Source organism: Callithrix jacchus, chromosome 11 (genome assembly GCF_049354715.1).
Source record: "Callithrix jacchus isolate 240 chromosome 11, calJac240_pri, whole genome shotgun sequence".
Taxonomy (NCBI): Eukaryota; Metazoa; Chordata; class Mammalia; order Primates; family Cebidae; genus Callithrix; species Callithrix jacchus.
In genome coordinates, this window is record NC_133512.1 from 22,550,010 (window position 1) to 22,572,931 (window position 22,922).

General features: G+C 45.0%; 1 protein-coding gene and 1 long non-coding RNA gene across 3 annotated transcripts in view; one reads left to right on the forward strand and one right to left on the reverse strand.

Moving 5' to 3' along the window:
• EGFR (epidermal growth factor receptor) overlaps positions 1 to 22,922 on the forward strand; it is a 198,673-nt gene that overhangs the window by 73,541 nt on the left and 102,210 nt on the right. The window lies entirely within an intron of this gene.
• LOC103794727 (uncharacterized) lies at positions 2,817 to 10,728 on the reverse strand. The gene is made up of 3 exons (XR_622156.6): positions 10,331 to 10,728; positions 8,512 to 8,603; positions 2,817 to 4,247 (listed from the first exon to the last, which is right to left on the reverse strand). It is a non-coding gene; the product is annotated as an uncharacterized LOC103794727 (long non-coding RNA).

Genomic DNA, 22,922 nt, shown 5'->3' on the forward strand with positions numbered 1-22,922 from the left:
TAACTAACTGTTTGAAAATTCAAAATATATCTTATCGTTTTAAAAACATCTTTCTTCTAAAGACAGTCATGTTGGCTTAAGGAATGCAGCTAGTAAAGTGTGAAATACTCCTACTTGTGGAAGAAATCCTCATGTTAACCCTGAAGAACTGAAAAATGCATTCTGATGTTGATTGGGCCAACCTGTATTTGAGTATTTTGTGAGGTACACAATATACTTTTGTATATGAGACTGTTCTTAAATGTGACTTTGCTTTTTCAAGACATATGATGCTCCTCTGGGGATCAGGAATTGTGTTGAGCACTTTGTCCTGACCTCATCTGACTCCTCAGCTGTCCCTGAGAGGTACCGGTGTGCAGGATCGCCCGGTTGGCAAGTGACAGAGGCAGTATTTTGACCCCAATTTCTAATTCAAAGACCTCTATTTCTAATTTTCTTTTATTGGCTTTGCACAATTTCATGTTCTGGAGGAGGATGCCCTCAGCTCCACCAAATGGGTCTTCCGAATGAAAAGGATCAATCATGTCAGGAAAAACGCTATAATGATGGAATATGATAAACAAGTCTTGCATTTGTAATTATCTGCTATGGGGTAAAAAGTGATGAAAACTACTGTCTTGAACGGTTCTGGCAGTAGTGGTTCCTAATGCAGTGAAAGATGTGGATGTGTGAGCCAAAGATGTGTAATCAGCCGGGGAATGGGAGGCGAGGCCACAGCGGGGGAGGGGCCTGTGGTTGTCCGCACCCCTCCTGCCTCCCTTAGGCAGTAAGGCGTCCTTCCAGAGAGTAGAGCCAGGGAGAGTTGAACAAGCTGAGAAATGCCGAAGCTGTTGGTGGAAAGAGTTCCATTCCTTGGCAATACAAGTCCCTACTGTGTTCTAAAATCTGGTCCTGACTGGTGGCAAGCAGGGCCCAGGAGTAGACCTTAGACAATGGCAGGCTTGTGTCACTGGCAGGCTTCTTCAGCCTCTGAGGAGCTGCCTGTATCTGAGGAGACTCGCACTTAGAGGATTTCAGATCAGAGGGGATCTATCTGGTAGGGCAACTTATCCAAACCCTGAACCTGTACAAACACGCGCGTGCACACACACACACAAACAGACACACGAGAGACAGAGAGAGAGAGAGAGAGAGCGAACTAAAGTCTGGCAAAACAATACTTACTCTAATGAAGGTTTATTAATGATTAATCTACTCCTAGCATTTCCTAGACTACTCTATCTTCTTTAGAAAAAAAATTCTGATTGCAACACACTAACTTGACTTTACTGCTCCTTAATGGATAGCAGTCTGTAATTTTCAGAGAACTGTATAGTGCAGGCTGCCTCTGTTCTTCCATGCTACCTGTAGCTCCTGCTCTGCTAAGAACAGAATGAGAGGGAAAACGGGGCCTATAGCACAAGATTAGCAGGTGAAATTTTGTAAACCAGCTGTCCCTTCCTTTTACATTTGGTCTGAAAATTCCATTAGATGCTGAATCCTACAATGTATTTGAGGACTCCAGGAGTGCCCTAGAGGATGAGATTGGGTGGCTCCCCGTCAGGCTGAACATTTGCCTTAATTACTGTGGCAAGATTTGCATCAGCGGTGTTAGCCCCTGCCTCACTTGGAGGCCTGCAGATAAGTGGCCACATTTCAGGCTCTAATTTCCTGGTGATTTCACAGTGTAGGGCACTTGCAAATCAAAAGTAGGCTTAGAGCCCAACCCTCTTACATTTTACCCACCCCCACAAATGCAGCAAATAAAATGACTTTGATTTGCTCCCTAGAACAGTTTTCTGTATTTATCACATTGTTGTTAAGACTGTTTTGGAAGAAAGCTGTTTCGTTTAGCAAAACAGCCTTATGGAATCAAGTTCATATACCTTCTCCCCCAGATCCAAACAAGCTCGTAGTGTCAGATGTCACCAAGCACCATGACAGGTAGATGCAGGCCATCCCTGTGCCAGCTAATGATAGCTCATCCTGCCCTGCCATCAGCCACTCCGGGGAGGGCCAGCAGGCAGTGTGGGACCGACACTGTAGCTCCAGCAATTTGCAGATAACAAATGTGGTTCTGATGATGTTACTTAAGATCTGTCAATTTTGAGATTGGATTAGACATTAGGAATTTGGAGCTTTTTATTGCTAGCATTTCTAAGAATAATCAATTAGAGTATTAATTCTAAAGTCTGAAATCCACATGGACAGAGTTCATGTAATTGACTACTTTATGTGCCTTTTCCTAGATTGCCCGCATTCTCAAAACAAGAGCATTTCTACTTTAATCAAAAGAATCCAGAGTGAAGTGAGGCTTTGAAAACTCAGCATATGTATGTCTTGATTTCCTTAACTGACATTCAGAAGAAAATATGAGCTCAGAGGTCCACTGGGTTCCTTCCAGCACGTAAGCCTGTAAACTCTCCTGCTGGGACCGAGCTTCTCATGCACTTGTCAGTCACGTCCTGTGAGAATAGATACTGACTTCCACGGTTTATTGTTGTTGCTTTCATTTGTCTGTTTGGGTTCTGCTTTCCATGTTTGAAAGGATGAAAGTTGTTTTTCTGTGCTTTTGTAAAATGGAGTTGCTCTTGTGTTGGGAATTGTGCTGGTCATTTTTATGTTACCTTGTTTTGGAATCACTAACCTGGCCAATTCATAGCCAAAACTCAGTATCGTACAGTGAGTAATGAATCTCACGGTAGCTGTGTGAGCGAATTCACACCCTCCCTCCCCAGTGCCCACCCCACCTTAGTCCTTGGTGATGGTGAACAGAATGAGGACCTTCTCCTGACCGTGGTGCACCTCCGCTCCACTTCCCTTGTCCTTTCCTATCATAAAATCTTCTTTCATAAAAATGGTCATTTCTGTTCATATCAGTGGACTGTCAATAATAAAGACGTCATTTTTGAGGTGAACACGGCACTTAGACTCATTCAGATTTTGATGGAAACTTCTAGCTGGTAGATGGCATTTTGTTTTGTTTTGGTTTTGCATGGAATAAATTCAGGGAGATGAAGCTAGTCTGTGATCTCAGGTCTCACTTTCATACGTTTCTTTTGGGCGCTGTGGCTGCCTGTATCATGCCTGAAGGCCACAGGTGCCTGGTGAGCCAGTCCCATTATAACTGTCACTGGTACCTCAGAGAGTGCAGAGGTGCCAGCCGACCGTGAAACTGGCCTCATAAAGCATCAGTTATGTTGCGATGGTGGCAAAGCTGCACACAAGATGGGAAGTGAAGTCACTGAGAGCTCACGACAGAGCGTGTCTAATGTAAAAAGATGAAACCCATCGTACACAGCTGCGTACTGGCTCCTTGAAGTCAAATTTCCCCCATTACCAAGGAAAAGTTTTTCTGAAGGGGGCTGCTACACAGATGACATCTGGTGATAACATTTATTCCTTTGAAAATCAATCTGTGGACGTGAGTTTCCACTAACTGATGAGGGGAAAAATGAATTGGCATCGCCCAGCATCCAGCTTCTTATCCCGGGAGAGATAGCTCTTGGTCTGTCATCCATGCAGCTGCCTGCTGCAAGAGCCAAGTTCGTGCAGTCTGCAGAGAACTCTTCCTGAGCCGTAGGCTGCCAGGCCGGGGGGAGGGGGGTGGCTGGGGGGTTATACATTGTGCAGCCTCCTGCCACCCACTGGTCATCTGGAGAGACTGGTCTGGCCTGTCAGGAGACCCAGCTGCCCAGATGTTTTCAAGGGCCTAAGATGTAGGCAGCTGATCCGTGTATCTTTGGAGAGTCCTTGAGTTGGAAACTGCAAGTGACCTCGGAGGAAGGCGTGAGAACATCTGGGTCATGGGTTTCTACTAGGAGTCCACAATGAAAACGGAAGTTACAACGGAGCAGCCTAACAACTTCCTAACGTCGCCTTTCATGGACGCTGGATACTCCAAGACTTTGCATTTACATGGCCATCACAGATCCATTTTGAGAGAAGCAGGGTAAAAAGAAACAAGCCCATAGTGCTTTAGTGTATTTCTATACATCTTAATTGACACGAGATTACGTTTTCCCTTGTATTTATTGTACAGACTCTAGACAGATCCTGCTCTTTGGCAGGTAAAGCAAATATTTTTTGAAATCTAGAATCTAGACCCAAAACAATTTAGCAGAATCGTTCTCACCATTTTGGATCTCAGCAATTAGGGCCCAGGGCAGCAGCGGCAACCATAAGCTCTCTGTAGGTGCTAAACCCCGTCGCTCCCTGGCGCCAGCAGCCTTATCTCAGCGCTCTCTTATCGCTGGTTTTTATTTCTCCTAATAAAATAGAAAAAAAATATTCATCTTTTGAAAGCGAGGACACAGAGGTGGATTCTCCCTGACGCTAGCACAGCTCACGCCAAGGCCTCTCCTGCAGGGCTCTGCTCTAATTGCAAAAGCTGAAAAAGCTGCAGGCCCCACAAGACACAGAGCAGCCCTGCTGGCCGGGTCACCTTCCCTCTTCTCCGCTTTCCCACTGGGCCTCCACCATGCGACCTTCAAATGCTCAAAACTCAGTGTCCTTTTCTGTACATTGGAGCGAATACTGGACTGTTGTGAGGAGTAAGTGGGGAGGGTGGCCCAGTGAGGTTGACAGCTGTTACTGTCATTGTCATTATTCACCCTCTCAGAGGCAGGCATGCCACAATCATTTTGCTGAAGCTGCTTCAGTGGGTCCTGAAATGGGCCCTGTTCTTTGGGAAAGGCAGTCCTGGTTCAACACACAGCTCCTTGCACAGGGCAGCTTGGGAGTGTGGGCCAGTTTTCCCTCTAGAGACACAATTCTCTGATATATACAATGAGAAAATAAATTATTGACTCAAAGGATTGCATGCAGACACATACACACAGAGACATATACAGAACACACAGAGATACACACAGAGACATATACAGAACACACAGAGATAGATACACACAGACATATACACAGCACAGAGAGATACACACAGAGACATATATACAACACATAGAGATACACAGAGATATATACACAACGCACAGAGATACACACAGACATATACACAACGCACAGAGATACACACAGACATATACACAACACACAGACATATACACAACACACAGAGACATAAACACAACACACGGAGCTACACACAGAGACATACACACAACACACAGAGATACACACAGACATATACACAACACACAGAGATACACAGAGACATAAACACAACACACAGATACACACAGAGACATATACACAGCACACAGAGATACACAGAGACATACATGACACACAGAGATACACACAGAGACATATACAGAACACACAGAGATACACACAGAGACATACACACAACACACAGAGATACACAGACATACACAGAGACACAGACACACACAGGCACAGGCAGACTCACACAGCCACGGGCATACACAGAGACACACAGACACACACAGGCACACACACACGCAGTTAAAGTAACATTAGCTAGTTCAGGAGGAGTAAGAGAAGCTTTGTTTCTGTCCACTTTTTACAGAAGAGAAAGTGAAGATACAGTTCCAGGTGCGTTAAGCACAGAAGTGCATCCTTGACCCTCTGGCTGTAACTCCATCCCTTTCTACCTTATTCCCAGACCCAGCCTTTTCTCTGGGAAATCTTCTACGTCACACTGTTACACATGCCTCAGATTTTTAATTCTCCAGTTGTATTCACCAGGTGTCTGGTCATGATTAAGAATCCTGTGATGTGTGTCCCGTGTGTTTAGATTTGCTGTCGAGTTAACTCTGGGCCAGCCTGTGGACTAGACCTCTGCACATGCAGTGGGGAAGGCCAGAGCCAGATTTGAAATCCTGCTCATCTTTTCGGCTCCCTTGTAAAAATAACATCAGGCAATGGGAATAGGATGCCAGAGGTCACCTGTGACAAGTTCGGTTTATGGCCATTTTACTTCTAGGAAGACAGGAAGCATCAGGAACTCAGGGATCAGGGAAAACAAAATGCCTTTCCACTCTGAAATAAAGGGACTGCTCAGGAGTTCCCGGCCACGCTGCCCTGTGGGAACCGCTGCACGGCCACTTTTATGAAGTGGACACGTGTTAGTCCCATTGGAAAGAAACACCCCATCCCCGGGCTCCCTCACACTGCACCGTCAGCTCAGGCCAGCTTGCAGGGACGTGGGCACACAGCGGTTTGTGTCCTTGCTAAAGCCAGGCAGGGCACAGGGTCCCTCCTGGAGTCACGGGAGGGCTACCTAGGTTCTGTATTAAAATCCAGAGGCTACTGCAAGTGTTCGGGAAATGCAGCTCCGGCATGGAATGAACGTGCTGTCTGTTCTTTGCCCCAGCTCCTCACCCGTCCTCCACACGAGTATACCTGGCTCCCTTTCCCTGGTAAGGAGACTGAACTGAAATTATGGTTTGCCCAAGGCCGCATACCTGTGCTCCTTCTGAAGCCCAAGTCGCCGGTTCTAGAATTCTAACCTGTGCAGAAGCTACTGAGGATGTTTGTCAAAATGCGTATTTCTGTGCCCTGCCCCAGTTCCACAGCCCGGGAATCTGCAGTTTTCACAAGCACTCCCAGATGACTCCAGTGGTGTCTTTGATAAGCACTTCTTCAAGGCAGTACTGCCTGGAACGAAGAATCCCAGCCTCCTCCACCCTCCTTGCCTGATGGCCTGGATGCTCTCAGATCTACTATGGGGGAAGGGAAGGTCACACAGCCATCACAATAGTAACCTCAGCTAACAAAGGCTCCCCCGATAAAACTTATTTCCCAGTGTTTTTTTTTAATAGGAAACAATAAAACTGCAAAATAAAACTGTAACCAGCCAAAATATCCATCAAAGAGAAAATGAAGAAGTAAACGATTGTGCATTCACCTGGACCGGATCTATTGTAAATCCCTCATAATATTAACGAAGCCCCTTCCAAGGGCCTGGGGGTCCTAACAGTGCACTGGCTGTGTCTATCATTTATATTATGAAATTTGCATAAGGAAAACATTTTGTCTCATTTGTATGATTTCTCCTTCTAAATATACATGTCACTTTGTATCTGATTTGTATGAGACCCAGGACCCACAGACCCTGTGTCCACCCCTGCAGCCAGTCCCCCAGGGAAGGACCGCACAGCAGCAAGGATGGACTTTGATGTGCCCAGCCAGAGACAGCCCAGATGGGTTCTGTAATTCACCCAACAATGTCTATAGGATGATCCTGTTTGGTAGAAACAGAAGTGGGCTTTATTGATGTCACCTAAATGTATCTAAACTTTTTTTTTTTTTGCTCCATGCGCTTCTGTCATCTTGATCTCTCCCCAAACTTTTAAAAATATGACACTCACTCCATTATTATTCCATAGAAAAGTGTAGATGATTATCATAGGAGATTTTAAAAAATAATTTAAAATATAATGAAAACCTTCTCAAATAGTGCCTCTCAGCAGTAACTACTGTTAACATAAATAAAATCCATATTTCTTCTCATGCAGACCCCAGAGTTGCTTTGCATGACAGTATAGTTGCTGGAGAAAGGAATCTTTATCCTTAGCCTCCATTGGTTGCAGACTATGAAGACAGGGAAAAAATTAGGGTGTTGGTAGCTTCATTAGAAACTGAAAGCTCATTGATTTTTTTAAAACCTAAATAGCCTGTGTTTCTCTGAATAACTAATTTGCAACCTTCCGGCAGCCAGAACTGGCAGGAATGGGACTGGTGAGGCGGAGATGGGGGGGGGGGCAGGGGATGGTCGTGGGGGAGGGGTTGGGGGCGGGAGCTGGGGAGAGCTATTCTCTCCTGAGGGTGGCCTTCCCACAGTCAGGGACTGCTCAGATACGGGACTGGATGGCAACTCCATAGGGTGAAATAGTCTTCAGTCGGTAGAAAGTATTTTTGGATAAATATTTGCTTTACAAAACTTTATGTTGTTAAATGAAAACAAAAAATCTCAGGCGTTAAAAATATGTGGAGTAAAATCTCACTTTTGTAAATAAATATAGCTATGTGTATTACTGTGTATATAGAAATATAGCTATGTGTATTACTGTGTATATATAAAAAGATTCCTGAAAAATACAAGTACTGTATGCATGTTGGTGTTTTTTCTGTTTGCTTCTCTATAATCCTAATTTTGTGTCAAATAACATGTTCCTCTAGCAATATAAAAGCAAAATAATTAATTTGCCTTGTCAGCAAACAAATAGTAAGAACAGGCAAACCTGGCCCTGCACACTGCCAGCCTTTTGTGATTCAAGGTGTCAGTTTCCTCCACTTGCTGAAAAGATTCAACAAAGTAGTTGAAATAGTATGTGAACCAGTTAAACCATAAAAGGTGTCCAGTGTTGTCTGTGAGATAGAGTGATTTGATCCCGACTCCCAGAGTCTTCTGGTTTCAAGGCAGTGGGGAGTCAGACCAGAGCCTCAGGTGGCCTCTCCGGAGAGGCCCTGGAAAGTGATGAGAACCTGGTTTCTCCCAGCTCTTCATAAATGTCCATGTTTTCCCTCTACTTTCTCACTCCTTTCCCAGGGTCTCAGGAGATGAAAATCAATTTCCAAAACACCCCTCTGTGTGCTCATTCTTACCTGTCCTTCTCACACATCAGGGTGGCTTTCTCTGTGTTCCTCTGTTGATTCAGTCTCTGGAATTAGCAGATCAGGATTCCATGCCCAGAATGCTACAAAGAAACCACATCGCACTCAATTACACAGAAATTTCAGATTACATAACAGATGCTGTGTGGGGTTAGGCAGAACCAACTGACTTGTTTTGCTTTGTTTTAGACCATGAGATGGGTGAGTTTTTCTTTTCAATGCCACTTTCTTTTAAGAATTAAAAGCCTCCATTTGGCTGTCTGCATTGGAAATCAGAGTGATGGTGCAAGCCCTGATGAGGGCAACGTCCCTGCCTATGAAAAGGTGAAATACTTGCTTGAAATCGCTAAGCAGGACATGCAGTCCCACATGGAGCGGGTATTTCTTCAGCTGGCTGGAAAAGAGTATGTGGCACTTTGCAGCCTTGAGAGCCATAGTGGAGACACCGCGGGGTCCACCACCAGGGCAGCACCCAGCTGTGTCCACCTGGGACTCTGCCTTGAGGGCATCTTGCCTGGCTGGGAGCTGCACAGGCAGACTCCTGAGACAGTAGGGGAGGATGTCCTCCTGACCACAGCTCTGGGCACTCCCTCCCAGGATCTGATTTCTGAGGAATCACGATGTGAATTTCACAATCACTTCCAGTGTCTTTTGCCAACCTCTATGAACAGATGTGCAATTAAAAAAAAAAAAAGACAAAGGAATTCAATTCTCAACATTATAAGTGGAAACTTTTTAGTGGAAAAGGATAGGGTAATGAATTGTATTTAAAACCTTAGAGACCAGTTGAAATGCATCAAATGTGCTGGTGTTTACAGATAATACAAGGGGGAGCTGCATCTTACTGTTTCAATCCTTTAAAAAAAATTTTTTTCTAAGAGACCCAGCCAGGAGACTACCAGTTTTGTCAGAGACGTCAGTGGTGACCACTCTGAATGGAAAGCAGCATCTCTCAGCGTGTCTGGGGCACTGCTCCTCAGTGGAGACTGTGTGGCTTTGCATGTCAGTGCACTTCCTAGGACAGTGCCTGACAGAGCTGGGAGCTCTGAAGGCCTTTCACCTAAGCCACCCCGGGTTGTCTGACCTAATTTTCCTCCCAATTTTAATTATGTCAAGTACTTCACAAAGGCCTCCTTGGGGACACCATGAGCTCACTGTCATCAGATTGCTCCAGTCACAGCTGTGGCTTGCACACAACCACCATCTCTGCCCCAGCAGATGCTGTGTGTAAACAGTTGTATAAATTACATCTCAAAACCATGGTTCTTGCCAGATCTCAGGATTTGGGTGCAGCTTCTGAGGTGGGCGGGAAGCCCTCAAGGGAGAAATGTCTGCAGGAAATACTTCCCCTCTGAGAGCGAGAGCGGTCTGTTTTCTAAGTTATCTAAGAGCTACTGCAGCTGTTTACTGCCGAGTGACCTCGCTCAGAGCTGTGGTGTCCCGAGGCTTTGAAAGGGGACCTCCGCTTCCGCTCTGGGTGGAGCACCGTGCTGGAGACCCACGCCTGCCAAGGCCTCATTGTCATCTCTGCACACTGTCCTTGAGGTCGGCCACTCCTGGGACATGAGGACAGGAAGCCGGCCACCTGAGCTACTCAGAGGCTCTATCTAGAGTCAGCTGCCAAGCCTCATGTCACACGTCACTGTTAGTCTTGGAAGGCTGGCAGGGACCTGAAGTCAACTGAACACTTGGCAGTGTTTGCCAGAGGCAACATGCTCCTTTTTTTGACAGTTTTAACAATTTTTCTATAAACTGTCATAAAAAATCGCAGCTGTGAATACCAGTGTGGGCACCCCTCCCTCACCTTTACCTGGAGCTTTTCCACCACACAAGACTTTCTCCTCTGCGTGCCGGCCCTGGGCTTGCAGACAGCCGATTCGCCTCTTCCCAGGACGGTCTGACAACTCTGCTCCTTCTGACAACCTCCGTAAGGGCAGCCAGACATGAACTAGGGGCCAGGAAGACTGGAAACTCAGGGAAGCCTGCCCTCTCCTGTCCACCAGACTCTACGCTTGCATCACTGGGCTTTGGGATCTAGGTCCTCGTCATTTGTTCCTTTTGCAATTCGTACTGTTCTCTGCACTTCCTTCCATCTTACTCAGGTCCACTGAGATGGGATATGTCGTCGGCACAGACACAGTTCTGCGCCAGAGTTTCCCCGTTGCTTTCTGTTGCTCTGTTTACTGAACCACCAAGAGGATGTGGAATGAGGCTGAGTTCTGTGTTCCAACACCATTTGAATTCTCATCTACTGAGAAATCCACCCCTTATCACAGTGCTTTGTTTCACGTGTCACAAACTCATGACAAGCTATCCGCTAGCCGGCATGCTTCCTTTTAAGGTGCAGCTGAATCAGGAGAAGCTTGCTGCATGCGCAGCGTCTGGGCACTGAGTTGGCTGAGGCTGCTACCCTGACCTGTCTGCTTTGTAGTACTGCCCAGTTATGAAACACGTTAGCCACACGTGACCTGCTTTTACATGCACATACGGCAACTTTTTAAAACTGTCTATATTTTTTCCTGAGGTAGGTATTTATAGCATCTCCATCTTCTTTCCCATTTTGACTCTTAGAACGAGTTTGCCTGTCACCAGTTCTCCTGAGCATACTGTGTTTTCGAGGATTTTCTAAGGTTGAGCAATGGAGGTTCAGCAATTTTGACTCATTTTCTTCCCATCCCGTTTTCAAGCAGGCCAGAAGCCTTGGGATCACTGATGATGGGGAGAGGTTGTGCTATGTAAGGAAACTCTGTACCAAAGCTCAACTCAGATCGTGACATTCTCTTGATTAAAATCCCTCAGTTTCCAACAAACTCATCACGCTGTCATTAAAGCCTGTCACTGTGTGGCTCCAGAAACCTCTCTAATGTTTGCTCTGCCTCTGCCCTGCAGGTCCACTGCGCTCCACAGATGCCCAATTCTGTGACCCACCCCCCCCACTCATCACCACTTTCCCTCACCCACAGCGTCAGCTCCCTGCTCCCACCTGTAAGACCTCTCCTGGAAGGATTCCCACCTGCCCCTCAAGATTAATTTCCGAATGCCTCTCCCTGCCTCTCAGTCCCTCCCTCCCACAACCCGAGCCACCTTCAAACTTCAGCAGGCCACTCCGCTCCACCTTCTCCTGGGCTGCCTGGCTCATCTTACCTGAGCCATACTCTCCAGGTGAAGGGCTATGTCTGGCTCAAACCAGGCTTTGAAAGCAGCTAACACACTGCTCTGTGCATACCTTTCACTCACCCAGTTGAACTGGCCTTGGACGTGAACACTGAACTGCAGCGTGTGTGGCTGCTTGGTGGCTCAGCTCATCAAAAGAATAATATTCCAGCAAACAACTGGGCACTTTTTATTTAACAATATATGAAAAATATTGGTTTTTCCCCGATGTTTCTATTAAAATGTTTTTTGGAAAAAACATTTTCAACCCTTTAGGGTCAGAATTAAGCAATGAAATTATATACCACATGTATAATGTGTATGTCTACCTCTCTAAGTATCTATTCATTTATATATCTTAAATTGAAATTTTAAAAATTATTTTAAAAACTCCTGACGAACATTCTCAGGAGGCACACCATGTACCCACTGGTTGATATACGTAGCTGGGCTGTAAAACTCGATTTTGTTTAAAGCATGGAGGAAGAGGGAAAACTTAAATGCTGCAGACTTTGCAGTCCTTAACATCTTTGAAAGAGGAACATTTCAGACAGCATAATAAAAAGGCCACATGCTTTGACTTCTGTAGATTTTAAAAATACTTCTGTATAGTTTCTTCTTCATTTGAAGAAATTACAAAGTTTGGCAAGCTGGAGAAAGATGCAAGAATAGATAGTTCATGACCCATGAAATAGATACTTCATAGGTCATGAAGTACCTTTTCGCATCTGAACTCTTAGTCTGTTTCAGTGTTTTATTCCTCAGGAGGGTTAGCGGCTTCTCGGCATCCTCCCCTTCTCTGAGGCATCCTCGGCTAGTGACCCATTTATGAAGCTGATGATCTTTGCCAGTCTCTGCAAGTCCTTCAGTGTGTGTCCTCTCTGAGAAAATCTGAATTGTGTGCTTAATACCTGGAAAGGGATTTGGAGAAGGGGGTGCTTTTTAAACTGATTTCTTAATTGATATGATGGTTTAGTTAACTAGATGGCCTCATTGCAGAACTTCATAACCGTAATACAGCTTCAAATATGTCTCCCTTCCTAACACCCTGTAATGTGCTTTTGTGAAGATACCTTACAGAATGTGATCCGCGACTTATGAACCTGCAGCATCACACTCAGACTAATTGAAAAGCTGGCAGCTTTTCATTTAAAGCACAAGCTACAGAAGAAAGCTAGTCTAGACAGAGCTGCAGAAGGGTAATGCTTAGGGCGGGAAAGGTGTGCCTGTGGGTGGTGGTGTTTAAATCTGACCAAAGAATGATGTCGCAGGGGGTTAGATATTAGATGGTCCACATTAGGCCACATTCTTTCAAACACAGGAGTCTGTAGAAACATGTCCCATCAAAGACTCTTAAATGTTCTGGAAACTGTCTCTTCCTTTTCACATCTGTATGAATACTTGAACCTAAGTCTACCAGGCATGACATGTGACTGTTCATACAGATTTCATCATCTCTGGTTTTAAGAATAAAGGATGCTGCATAGAAGGCTCACGTCTTTTAATTCACAAGAGAGAAATTGTTTTGAAAAGACGTTGTTTCTAAAAATATGTTACTTGCATTATATTACTTTTAATTTTCCATGCCAGAAGGGTAGATGTTCCTGTGCTCATATTAAGAAACATCGATGTAAATCGAGGCCCAACTCAAAGCCCAATTTACATGAGTGACAAGGGGCATGTGAGTGTTCTGTCTAGCAGCAGCCCTGGGCAGCACTGAGTAGGACAGACCATCTGTGGCTACCGACATACCAGTGGCTTCTCAAATGATCTTGTCTGAAAGGCAGTATGCCGAGTGCTTTGGCCCCTCATCCACAGTCTGTGTGGGAAAAAGCATGGCAGGCAATTCAATGGGAGACCCAGGCACGGATAGCAAGTGCCATGGAATTCCCTAAGGCCATGCAGACAGCAGGTTGGCAACCCGGGTTGAAACCCTCCTCCATAGGCTCTGGCCCCCGCCACCTCTGCCTCCGCCTCCACCGAGGCCTCCGGCACTGTGCTGCGTGATGCCTGGTGGATGCAGATGTAGAGCTCCACTGATTCTGAGACAGGTCAGGCTTCAGTCCTGCCCGAGCTGCCTATTGGCTGGATGATCATGGCAAGTTGACTGTCTTGAGCCTCGTTTGTCTCATCTCTCGATTAAGAAAACCTAAGGCCTATCTTTGGGGGTTATCTGAAGGGTTCCAGGGATGGTTATGGCACTGTCTACCGCATGGAGTAACTGTTTCACAAATGATGAGCAGCGATTTGTGTTCTTAGTGGAAATATTCAGCGTGCGAAGTCATAAAGCTCTACCCTTCCTGACTTCATCCAGCGCTTAGGAACTGCCCCATGTCCCCTTTCTCCCAACCCACCGTAGGAGACTGCGCTGCCTCAGTAATTCCGAGGGGCATTGACTCGTTTCATCCAAAAATTCATGTTACGGATCCTGCATTTTTTCTGTGGTTTTACAGTGCAGTAGGAAGTGGGCAGACTGTCAGGAACTGTGATTGATAATCATGTATTGCTTGTGCTTGGCTTCATTCGATCTAAGGCAGATCATCTGCACTCAGAAACTACTCAAGTGAAAGAGAAAAAGTAACTGACGGGGGAAATCTGGGCGAGAAAGAATTCCAGGGATAGAAATAGAAATAGCAAGTATAGTCACTGTATACTGCAATGATGCCCCTTTATAAAGTAATTGTACAATGGATGTTTGGTTTGATTTTAGATTTGGTGTTCTAATTTATTATTAGAGAAGCTTACGGTTGTTACAACTCTGCCTCTATTGCTTATTTTTAAGCCATCTCCCCTGAAGTCAAATGCTCAGGCAAGAATGATACATTCAATTATAATGTGGCTCCTTCCGAAATATACCACATACTTTTTGGTGTGATTTGTGGCTGAGAAGAGTAAGGAATACACACGTGGGAAATGGCCGAAAGATTATGACTCGTCACTTCCAGTATTTGAGATGAAACTAGATCATTTGCTGTTGCTTTTTATTCTCACTCTAAGTGCTTCTCAAAGTCAGCACTAAGATTTTAAAATGGTTTTCTGTTGTTAAGAGAGAGGGAATTACTCTTTCACTTGCTGATAAAACAGAGTCTTTCATGATCAAAGAGAACCAGGCTGTAGTGGTTCCAGTATCCTGACGTGGACACTAATTGTTTCCCTCTTTTTCTTCATGAAAGCAGCTCCTGCACAAATGATAGCCTTGTGAACTAGCCATGGGCACCATTGGAGAAGCATTTAGGGAGCTTTAGTGCAAATTGAGACCATCTAACATCTGACTCTACAGGGTTTGAGAATATCCAGGATGAATCGCAAAATATCTTTCTAATTAGAGCTTATGCAGAAAGAGTAAAAGAACCCTGATTTTATCCTAATTATTATTTATATTAACCATTGTTCCAAATGCATCTACTATTTTAATTTAGCTGTTTTGATTTTTTTTTTAATCAGTTTGGTAGATAAGACATAATTTAAGACAAATGTTCTATTTCATAAGCTTTTAGTAACAACATGAGCTAATACAGATGTAGAGAATGCAGTGAAACTTTTAAGCATAAGTGAGAAGGGCTGACACACATCGATTTCTGGGTTTTTATTTGAAAACAACAAAATGTAAGAATTTGGTAAAGGAAATGAATCAGGTAGTGCAGAGTCCCCAGGAGAACTAGAAACCCAGGTCTGGGAGCTGAGCAACAAGGGCTGGACGTGGGATGACCTCGGGAGAAGCTCACAGCCACTGCTATTCCAAAATGCCAATAGCAGCTCAGTGCAGGGCAATGCTGATGGTCCAGTGCCTGCGACCCTGGAATAAGATTGGATGTGACAGGTACACACATGTTCACTGCTCCCTGAGCAGTAAGTGGAATGGTGTGCATCAGGTATCTGTAGGGCCCCTCGCCCTAACACAAAAACCATTCTGGGTCAGAAGCCACCAATATTGTCATCTTCGTCCCTTTTCTGAGAACCCTAGTAAGTCTCTCCAGTGGGCTGAGCCCATCTTTTCCCTTCATTCTGTGGCAGTGTGCCTTCATTTCCTCATCAGCTTTGCCCTGCTCGTTCAATGCAAAAAGGATCTGCTTTCCTTGGGCACCAATATGTCCAGGGTTGTTTATCAATCTTCAGTTCTATTTCCTTTACACATTCCTCCAAAAATGAGACCTGCACTGCCTGTGCACTTCACGATCCACAGGCCTGAAGGAAATGTTAGCTTTGACGTAGAGACTTAAAGTAAAACTATTCAAATTAATTATTTCATGCAAGAGGCTAGTCCTGACTCTGATTCTGGAAGTATGATGTATCCTGTTATCAACATATATCCATGATGTGGTTTATCATTTAGAGATCTTGGTAAAAATCTCTCGAGACATTACCCTATTACCCGTGGAACTGTCTTCAACTCTTATAGTTCAAATATTCAGATATTCCTGAATTGGCTTTTACAATAAACATGCTAAATATTTAAGTAGAAACATATATATTGCCAGCTTTGTACCTTCCCAAGCAAAATTAAAATGCAAGAAAAGTCAGTCTGTCTTGCCCATAAATAAACATGTATGTGTGTGTGTGTGTGTGTGTGTGTGTGTGTGTGGTATGTGTGTATACACATACACATTCAGATAAAATAGAAGCAACAGCATAATTTGGCAGTATCTGATCTAGTTTATTGGAACTCAAACATTCTTTTTTTTTTTTTTTTTTGAGATGGAGTTTCGCTGCTGTTACCCAGGCTGGAGTGCAATGGCGCGATCTCGGCTCACCGCCACCTCCGCTTCCTGGGTTCAGGCAATTATCCTGCCTCGGCCTCCCGAGTAGCTGGGATTACAGGCATGCACCACCATGCCCAGCTAATTTTTTGTATTTTTAGTAGAGATGGGGTGTCACCATGTTGACCAGGATGGTCTCGATCTCTTGACCTCGTGATCCACCCGCCTCGGCCTCCCAAAGTGCTGGGATTACAGGCATGAGCCACCGCGCCCAGCCGGAACTCAAACATTCTTATTGTGCATACAGACTAGTTTATCTTTTAGCCATAATGTATTTCTTCCCTGTCCCTTGCCTTCTTTTCCTCCTCATTTTTCTCTTTCTGACAGGTGTATACTTTTATCCTATTTCCATTGATCCCTCAATCAAGAAAAATGTCCACTGAGTTTTGTTATTTGATGACAGAGACCTACTGTTTTTCCATTTTCTGTTTTTTATTTTCCATAGCACCTGTGGAATTAAGTAATATAAAAAATTTATTATTTCAGATGTTCATGTTTAATGAATTTCATGTGAAATGCTGGCAGTATAACTCAAAATAGAAGAGTGGATGCTGCAGGATGTGAGACATCTGCACACAGTTCATTTCCGCCAGCGTCTTACACGTCCCAGGCACTGCTGTGCCAGACAGAGCATACTGCACGTCACGGCAGTAAATTCCACTTGTTCAGAGCATATTTGACTTCCAAATTCTCAAGACCACAGATTTGAGGACAGAACAATATTTGCATTTGAAATTGAAAGATTATTTTTCGCACAAATGCCTATGTGCTATATAGAGTGTGCCCACTCTGCGCTATCTTCCCCCTGTTATCTGGCACAAGCTATTCAAAAGACAGGCCTACTTGTAAAGTAAATGGTTTGCAAACAAAGGAAAATATTTAAATCCCATGTAAATGATACTATACTATGTATAAAAATGTCAAGAAACACAGCAAAACTCATGAACACTTCCACTGCTGTATAAAAGAAGCATCTTTTTTCTGGCTGCTATTGGATGCCTTAGAAAAGTCTATATTTCCTCTTTAGTTATTGTGTTTGAAAGATGCAATTGAGACAAAAGTTCTACTATTTTTAAGTTGGCAGAACTTCTGAAAGGTGATTTTTAGCTGCACTGTGACTCATTCCAAATGCAGAAATCTTTGACCCCGAGTTAGTCTATGTGTCATGCCGAGCCTAGAAAAGCCCTGGGTGATAAGAAATGGCCATAGACCATTCCCACGGCATTTAGAACAAAAATCAAATGATGCTCATGTTCTAAGTCGTGACTTAGAGTTTATTTTTTCTTTTTTATTTTATTTTATTTTATTTTATTTTTTTAATTGCATTTTAGGTTTGGGGGTACATGTGAAGAACACGCAAGATAGTTGCATAGGTACACACATGGCAGTGTGATTTGCTGCCTTCCTCCTCATCACCTATATCTGGCATTTCTCCCCATGCCATCTCTCCCCAACTCCTCACCCCCCATTGTCCCTCCCCTATTTCCCCCCAACAGACTCCAGTGTGTGGTGCTCCCCTCCCTGTGTCCATGTGTTCTCATTGTTCAACACCACCTATGAGTGAGAACATGTGGTGTTTGATTTTCTGCACTTGTGTCAGTTTGCTGAGAATGATGGTTTCCAGGTTCATCCATGTCCCTACAAAGGACCCGAACTCATAGTTTTTGATGGCTGCATAATATTCCATGGTGTATATGTGCCACATTTTCCCTGTCCAGTCTATCATCGCTTATAACTCATCAGAACTGTCCATGTCCGCACAGAGGGCTGGCCCCACTCTGCCAGAGCTGCCCTGGGGGCCCATGTGCGGAGGAGTCCAAGGGTGGCTGTCTCTTCCTCTGTTGTTGGATATGTGGGTTTTCTCCATAAACAGCTGCCAGGAGCATCCTTGTTCACACATTTTCAGGTACTTGAGCAAGGCTCTGTGGGATGATTTTGGGAAGTGAAATCTCCGGTCGGAGGTTTGTGAGTTTTACATGCTACATTTTCAGAAGTAGAGAAACGGCGGCAGGCTGAAGGCAAGTCGCCATGCCTGGCATTCATGAACACTGGTTGGAAGAACTGGCGTGATTTAGTTATGACGGGAGTGACGGAGAAGGGAGTTGCAGGAAGGATAGTCATCTTCAAATTCTCAAAGCACAGTCACACCAAACCAGGACTCGATTTCATCTGTGGGACTCCAGGTGGCAGAATAAGAGGCAGTGAATGGGTGGAAGTGAAACGGGACCGAAGTTTGACCTCCTGTGCAACTTCCTTAGGCTTTGAGTGATTTGAACTCCAGAAACATGACAGGCTGGACAAGGTGCTGTTGTCTTGGAGCTTATATCTTAGTAGGGAAAAGGAAATGCGTATGTAAACATATAAATCAGCAGGATACATTGTGAGGACGGTCATTGCTCGGTGAGACTACAACAGAGTAATATGCTAGAGAGGTCTGCCAGGGGGAAGGTGGGAGGGGCGGCATTTAATAGAATGAGCGGGGCGGTAGGAAGAAGAGGCAGCCCTTAGGCAATAAATTCCAGAGCCTTGAACATTAGAAAGGAAATAGATTAATGTGCATAAATGATTAAATGATGTTCTCTGCAAAGTCATCTAAAATCTCTTTCCACATATAGTGATACAATCTAAACGAAAGGGGTCTGGATACCCTCAGCTTCCCAAGCGTCAAGTCTTTCTATAGTTAAACTGAGATGCTTCTATTCTTCTTGGAAATTTTTAAGAAATATCTATAGCAATGGAAGAATTGGGTGTTGGGATGTGTTCCCAGGTAATAATGACTGCAAGCTGAGTTTTGCCCTTAAGGTTTGGCCTCATGGCCCCCTCCAAAAAAAAATCAAGGTCCTGCTACAAAGCACAGAGCCGCCTGCAATGCCTGCTGCTTACTGGTTAGGCCAGCTCCTCTTTGCCAAGGACCAAGCAGAAAGCAAGACAAGACAGGTTCTGAAGCAGTAATTCAAAGCCTTCCCCGCTTTCCCATATGAGTCATTGCTAGTCAGAATATTACCTTTGCAGAAAGTCATATTCCATATTTGCCCTTAAAGGGATATCCTCTCCTGGTTTAGGTATCAACTTCTGACTCACAGGACAAATTCTATCCTTCCTTTGGGCCTAGGATTGCGTTTATTTCCATGACGAAAGGGCCTGTTTGGTATTTCAGCAAATGAAAACAGAAATATAAAGCCCGTCTCCTTTTGAATGAGTTCCAAAACAGTTCTCCACTGGACTTCAGAAGAAGAGGAAGCTCTGTGCTGCTGGTTGGTTGTGCATTTGCTGTGCATTCCCTCCAGCAGGCGACCTCTCCACACTGAGAAGGTTATCCAGATAACCAAGTAAGAAAGTACAGGAGGAGGCACAGAAAGAAAAATGTGAGAGAGAGTAGCATCAACACACAGTGTATATTGTTATGAGCGTCACGTGATGAGATACTGCTGGGGAGGGAGGAAGCGGGGAGATTCCTAGGAATCTTATGAGAATTTCCAGAGGAACAAGTTTTGACCTTTTTTTTAAATTTAGAAAATTTACCTTATTTTTAAAAGCGTATGTAATACATCCCATGCTCTAAAATTCTAGACATAGTAGATTTAAAAGCAGCATAATGAAAAATATAAATATCTATTTTCTTTTCCTATTTATTTATTCTGAGCCAGTAAAAATGCAGCCAAAAGAGAGAAAAGGGGTTTCTGCAGACATAGATGTCTCTGTGACGTGATCGCTGCTAACCCATGAAGATAATAAAGCAGAAACGTGCATCCGGGTCGCTGCAGCCAAGCCTCCTTGGTCTGCGGGCTGTCCACACCCTGAGAAAGGCAGACAGAGGCTGGGCAAAGCCCCCAATTTTCACTGGCACCAGCCTAGATGATTTACAGGCCTTTGTTTCCCATGTTAAATGTCTTACAGCCATTAAATTATTTATAGCTCAATTAGCCTGTGTCCAAAACCAAGAAGTTCATAGGAGACTGTGTGACTGGGAATCAGGGAGCAAAGCAACTCTCTAGTCTGTGATTTACTGGGTTTCCATTCTGTTTCCTGTTCAGATCCGGAAGTAGAATTTCAAATATTGCTTTTCATGCTTTCTTTGGGACCGATTTTAGCCCCGCTCTCCTTTCTTCTGCCTTTCACTGGCCATTAGCCACCAGCCTCTGCACAATGACCAGCTGGCCCCTGGCAGATCTTGGGCCCAGGTGTGAAGTCGCTGGAGAAGCATTTCAGAGCCAAGATGGGAGTGATTTCATTTTCCATTGACACTATGCAGAAATGAAGGGGATTCAAGTGCCTTCAGAAAAGCTTCCTTCCAGCGAATGGAGTTTTGGGGGGTTTCCAGACTTGCAACTGCTTTTATTCTTGGAAGCATCATTGTTGCTTTTTCCCTCTTCCATTTATATCCCAGGAACTGATTCAGAAACCATAGAAATTGGATTTGGAATCGCTGAATGCTAGCAGACAGCTGACTGCACTCTTCCCAAGAAACCCTGCCAGCTGGGTTCGGGTACCTCGCGGTGTGTGCTCTCTCGGCCTGGCCCGCCCAGTCCTCTAACTCTAATGGACTCCGTCTTACACCGAAGTGCACTAGAACTAAAGTGCTTTGCTTCATTCTTTAGACATTTTGTGGTTTCGGGCTCAATCAACCAGGGTATGATTTGCAATCCACAGTAACCGGTTTCAGAGCAGCTGCCAGGCGAGGCAGGTTTCATCTCGCTTGCTAGACTTTTTTTTTTTTTCTTTTTTTCATAAACCTCACACCTTTTATTTATTGGGCTTGGATTCCAGTTTCCTGAGCCTGTTGTTGCCACTGATGAGACAGGCTTGGAGCAGGACCCACCAGGCCTCCTGAATAAAACGCAGCAGAGGCTATATTAGAAGATTTTAAGTGCCCTAAATACTGTCTAAAAAACACTAAAAATCATGTTACTCTCTAGAGTGAATAAAATCCTATAGAAATGAATTCCTAGACTTGACATGTAGCGAGCCGGCTTTGCCTCGGGAGTGAGTGGGCTCAGTTACGTGAGTGAAGATGAGATAGTGCACAGGTGAACACCCACCTGAGGAGCGTTTGGACGTTATGCTAGCCAGCTCGTGTAAAGACCCATCCTTCTATGCCATGATAGCCAGCTCGTCTGTAAAGACCCATCCTTCTATGCCATGATAGCCAGCTCATCTGTAAAGACCCATCCTTCTATGCCAACAGCCCACCAGGTAAATGATGTGTAAATACCACATTTAGGAGGGCTTATGAAGATGCCAATTAAAGGAGACCTTTTTGAAACAGGAAGGAGGTGAAACATATCCCCTTGCTTCTGTGTCATTGAGTGCTGGGCACTGTTTGCATCATCTCATTTAACCAGGTGTCCTCGATAGATGGCTGATGTGAGGTGGGGCCCCAGGGTGAAATTGCCTGATGGACTTGAGATCTCTGGTTGATGGGCGCCAGGGCTGGAGGTGGAACTCCTAGCGTGACTGAGGCAGACACCTGGGCTACCCAGCCTCACCCATGATGCCCTCTCTGAGTGACACACAGGACTCACTGGCAGCAGGGCAAGAACCCTCTAGAGAAGCCCTCAGTGCAAACCGATTCCCAGCTTAGGCAGGAGGCTCTGCAGCCAGCGTCTCACCTCTTCAGGTCTCACAGTGACTCCAAATAGCCAGACGATTTAAGGGTGGTTCCGTCATGATTTGATGAATGCTGCATCTCAGGGTCATTCCTTTGCCCAGGCCTTTTGAATTCCAGAAGTTCCTGACCTGCATGGTGGGTGACAAGTCTCAGGCCAACCTTGAGCACACAGCAGCTAGGCGACCAAGGCAGCTGCCAGGATGGGCACATTGCTTGCTCAAACCCATAATTTGGGGTCAAAACAAACAGATGATTAGCTGGAGTGGTCACTTTCAATCAAAAGTTTCCACATCACCTAGAATCAGGCCTGGTGGGGCGGTGTGGGAGCGGATCTCAGAGTAGGCGGGAAGCATGGTCCAAGGGCTGGGGCTGCCGCATTAGAAGGCCCTGTGGAGTGGCTGGCCCAGCCTCAGCAGCCTTCCGTGAAGCGAGGAAGGGTCTTTCTGCCGGCCTCTGGAGATCAGTAATGGAATGCACAAGTAGGAAACGCTGGATGGGAACCCCACTGCCCTGTGATGTCAGGGCAGTGCGTTTGTAGACTATGGAATTGCTATAACTGGCCTGGGTCACACAGGTAGACACTGGTGGAGCAGGGATTAGAATCCCAGACCCCTGACTTCCAGGCCTTTGCACCTTTCTTTATCCCTTGCAGTCTTACAGTCAAGTGTCAGTGCAACCCCCAACTCCCAGATTCCAGCCTTTGTCTTTTATAATGGGAATCAATCTTATCTTGATGATCCGGAGATAGTCATCAAGGAAGATTAAATTATGCCCTTAGACTCAGAGTGACCATATCATTTTCCCTCCACACAAGGACACTTTTGAGAAAGAAAACGAAGAGACATCTGTACCAGAGCTGGTCGGCAGGCACGGACAGGCTGTCT